This window comes from Euprymna scolopes, chromosome 16, assembly GCF_053919585.1.
Source record: "Euprymna scolopes isolate OS-2025 chromosome 16, ASM5391958v1, whole genome shotgun sequence".
In the NCBI taxonomy this organism is placed as follows: Eukaryota; Metazoa; Mollusca; class Cephalopoda; order Sepiida; family Sepiolidae; genus Euprymna; species Euprymna scolopes.
This window is the reverse complement of record NC_136497.1, coordinates 30008337-30013024: the sequence shown is the minus strand read 5'-3', so window position 1 is coordinate 30013024 and position 4688 is coordinate 30008337. Positions and strand designations below refer to the sequence as shown.

The following is a 4688-nucleotide window of genomic DNA, read 5'->3' as shown; positions in this document are numbered from 1 at the left end:
GAGTGAGGGAGTGAGGGGTGCTGGACAAGTAGTTGTGCAGAATACCAGACATGCAATACAAGTAGACCCTCAGCTGTCTTCACGCACAGGATTGTGGCCTCAGGAAAGCCCACCGGGGATGAGTGCAGGGTCCCTTTCCATGCGCGATATGGCACTAGAAACATCCCGATATTATACAACTGTTGATGGAGCAGCCGCTCTAAGCGCTACCAAAGAGTTAGGGCTCCTGTACTATCAGTCGGAACCAGCAGCCAGGAACTGTCAATCCGGTACCGTCAATCCATTAGGCAAAGCCAGCCCAGTCCAACTGCACCGACATATATGGCACTGAAGCACCCCACTGTGTCCAGTTTAGAGGGATGGGATGTGACGGGAGCGAGGAAAAGTGGCGTTCATTGCCCTAGTCAGGAAACAAGGTCAACCACTGGGTAATTCAGACGAGTCCCTGTGATAGTACCTCTACGCCTGGCCAATTAGTACATACGATTTTGCAGATTTTCCTTCTTGCTGACTATCATAACATCTTGTTTTAATGTGTTTATTTGTTTGTACCTCCTCTTACCTGACATTTTCATTTTCCAGTACTGCCTCCGGCTTGTGCCTGTACCATTTGCGCGCATGTTCAAAATGCAAAAGTCGTTTGCATAGTCCCCAGTGGACGGATTTTCCCATTCAGCCGTGTCTTATTTTCGGCGAATCAAATTTTTTTATAACACTTTGATTACACTTGAAGACTTTTAAAACATTTTCACAAACATCGTATTCGTCCAACAATTATTAAATGTCGTTTAGTATATTTATTTATAATTTAATTTTTCTTTATGAATATCATTCATTGTATTGAGCTTAATCTAGATTTTGTATTTTTATTTTCATTACAGAATCTGATGTCACTAATATGAATCCAACATAACAAGTTTATGAAATACCGACATTAGGTAAGCCAATTAAATCTTTTTCCACTGGCTATGATCGATAAATTGCTAAAGCAAAAAAAAAAAAAAACATCATTGTCCATAAAAACAAACCGGTTCCATTAATCAACAATCAATATGCTAGCAACCAAGCATGGTCGTAAGAACCCGTACAGCGTATACCTGAGTCACGATGTCAAACATTCAGTTAGTTCTTCTTCACAAAGAAAGAAACACGACAAATAAAACAAAACCTAACTGAATACTCGTCCTAGGACAGGTAAAATGAATAACCCAAACAGAACACTTTTGCACTGCTTTTACGAACAATAAAAGATTAAAATCAAGATTTAATTTTACTAAACTTTATGCTTTGAATCCTTATTCAAACTTTGATCAAAATTCATTAAAAGAAAATGTCTGATATAATATTTAAGATCTAAGCAGGTTAGATTTTTAATCCTTGAAGCCAATTAGCACACTAGTTTCTGAAGAATGAAATCCTCACCAAACAAATTCCATTTTCACGCGATCGGCTGTCTCCATAGCGACTTGCTAATATCCTGTCCTCAAATCAAGGATCGAGAAATAGATAGCTTCCCTAATAGGACAGCATGTCGTTAATCAAAGACAAGGGATAAGACGATACATAATCTATATTCTACCCCACTGTCACTATGGAGATCTCCATATAATTCTTTTCATTAGTTAAACTTCTGACCTACTTGTTGCTTGATATACATTAAAATTATCTAAAAAGTGTTGATAAGCCGTAAAACGGGAAAACTAATGAGTTGAAACTATATCATATCTTTAAAATAATTATTAGCAAGAAAAAAAAACGTTGCTCCGGGTGAGGCTCGAACTCACAACCTCCGCATTCCTCACGCTGTGTAATGATAACACAGGGAAGGTACTGTCTATAAGTACGGCGCGCTAACCGATTGTGCCACCGGAGCATACAAGATCGTGCTCCACATTGTAAATATTTAACTTTTATATTTCAATTAAAGTTCAACAAATATCACAAGAATGAATGTGTGTCAAATACATCCTAGCATTTCTTATAAAGGCTTGGTCCGTCCGTCGATTCTTATTTGTTTTTCGTTTTGTCAACTTCATTTTTTTAAATTATTTTGCAAATATCCCGATTCTTTACTAAATTTAGCTTTTTAGTAACTTTATGCAAAAATCAAGGACCTTTTCTTAATCCTACTACTGATCCTAAGGCCAGATTACAACCCCCCTCTCTCGCCTAAAAAATACAAGCCGGTATAAACTACTCTCTTTCTTTTTCGTTTAATTTTAGGAGTTTGTTTTTTCGAGAGAAGACACCCGAATTTAGGGTTTGCAGTAGGGTTAATGAATGGTATGTTTTGTTCATTTTTTTCTCTCTAACGAAAACTTTGAATAAGTTAATCAATAAGATTCATTTTTTACAAGTTTTAAAAAAGCGGGGGGGGGGGTGATTCTAAAGTTCCTCAGTCCGGATGTGTTTTGATTGTAATTATGTAAGAAGTGGGTAATAAAATCAAGAAGTATTTATTACAAATGAACTTAAAAAATATTGCAATTTTTAATTGCAATATTTTTCATCATAATATTTTCATCATAATATTGAACATAGTTTCAGAAATCATCTTTTAATACGACGAAATTTTGCTAAAAACAAGACAGAACTAATCGATAAAAAATGGCAGACTTTTGGTTACTAACTGCTTTAAGATAGTCAAAAGTGTAGTTTAAAATTTAAGGAGATAAACTGCTTTTAAGTACGAAGGTGTAAGATTGAATTTAGAAAAGCTGCATTTATTCTGTTAGATTTTGAAAGGATACTTTTGCTTGCAACAATGTTTTTTAATAGTAACTGTGTTGTTTTTATTTTTGTTTTTTGAGGGGATTTTTTTTCAATGTTTTTTTTTTTTTTTTCAAAGTGATTGAAGTTAAATTGAATGCATTTTACATGCATCGCGTGTGTGTCCAGAAATAATAGTAGTGTAAACATTTCTAGCTTCGTTGCTTTTATGATTTTTTTTTCAATACAACCACCATCAAGTACGTCCAAAAACGGAATACTACTGCCATATCTGGGCAGGAGCTGCTAAAAACAGCCTATCCTGCCTTGACAGAGTACAAAATAGACTTCGTGGCTTAGTGGGGGAAGCCCTTTTCTCTACCCTGCAACCTCTCTCCCACAGAAGAGACGTTGCGAGCCTATCCTTGTTTTATCGTTATTTCCATGGCAGGTGCTCGTCTGAACTCCAATCTCTGGGCCCCCCTCGCCAATATTTTACGAAAAACACCCGTCTAGCTGAATCCACTGTGAAACATTTCCCCCACTCTTTATCTGTGCCTAAATCAAAATGTGGATTCCATGAACAAAGCTTCTTTCTTAGAACTGCACGCCTGTGGAACTCTGTTCCGTCTGCCTGCTTCCCACCTGACTACAACTTGGATGTGTTCAAGTCCAACGTAAAGAAATTCCTAATAAACCGCCCCCTTAAGTAAACACTTCATCAAATCTCCATACTAACGTACTGTACTTGCAATAACCCTTATCCCTGAGTGGCTTCCGGGCCTTGATAAGTCGTGACCACCGTGTAAAAAAAAAGAAAAACAATTTTTCCCAATCTCTATCTGTGCATGAATCTAAACGCGAATTCCATGAACAAAAGGATTTTTTATTCGCTTTTTTTCAATGTACCAATGTTTTTATTACGTGATTGAAATGAAATATTGCATTAAAATTGGATGCATTTTTATATGCATCGCATGTGTGTCAAGCAATAACGGTAGTTTCAACATTTCTAGTTTCGTTGCTTTTATGAATTTTTTTTTTTTTTCAATACAACCACCATCAACAATTTCTCCCAATCTCTATCTGTGCATGAATCTAAACGCGAATTCCATGAACAAAAGCTTTTTTCCTAGAACTGCACACATTTAGAACTTTGTTCCGCCAGCCTGCTTTCCAGCTAACTCGGTTGTCTTCAAATTTTTGTTGAGCCGCCCCCTTAAATAGTCAATTTCTACTCAATTTCTATCACTGCACCCTCATCCTCAAGTGGCCTTCTGACCTTGGTAAGTCATGACTTCCTTGTAAACAATGTAATCACCAAGCATTTGCTTTAGTTACAGAATCTGATGTCGCTAATATGAATCCAGCATAACAAGTTTATAAAAAAATAGATGACATTAAATGATCCACTTTATTCTGTTTGGTCTAGTTATGATCGATAAGTTACTAAAGTAACAAAAATAATCATTATCCATAAAAACAGAATGGTTCGATGAATCAACAATTCTATGCTAATGTAGAATTAATTACCTCTCTCAAACACACGGGCGGAATTTTCAGATTCGGATTATCTCTTCTTTTGAAATACCAGGAGGTGTTACTAATGGTATTATAAGAAACGCCGCACAGGAAAAGTCGCTCTATTTTTCATCCGGTGTTACCTCGACGAACACATTTCCCCTGGCCATCTCTTTCTTTATGTAGACTAACATTTAGTAAAAATTTTGATCCACACAAACGCACTCTATTCGGTATGTTAGACTTTCCTCTACTTACACATGGACACATAATTAGCAGACTTTCTTTGTACACACTTTGAATAGATACAACTTCATAGCTGGATTAACAACCAATAAATGTTTAGTTGCATTGTTTCTGAGTTGTTACTTTGTTTTCATTGGCATGATTGTATTTAAACCTATGTATATAGGTGAACCGGTACTGTCAAGTATCGCACAACAATCATCATTAATAAT

The 4688-nt window shown here is 36.3% G+C and overlaps 1 non-coding gene across 1 annotated transcript; it reads right to left on the bottom strand.

The window, feature by feature from the left end:
* Positions 1-1759: 1759 nt before the first annotated feature.
* On the bottom strand, positions 1760-1873 carry Trnai-uau (transfer RNA isoleucine (anticodon UAU)). Its single transcript has 2 exons — positions 1836-1873; positions 1760-1795 (listed from the first exon to the last, which is right to left on the bottom strand). It is a non-coding gene; the product is annotated as a tRNA-Ile (tRNA).
* Positions 1874-4688: the final 2815 nt, after the last annotated feature.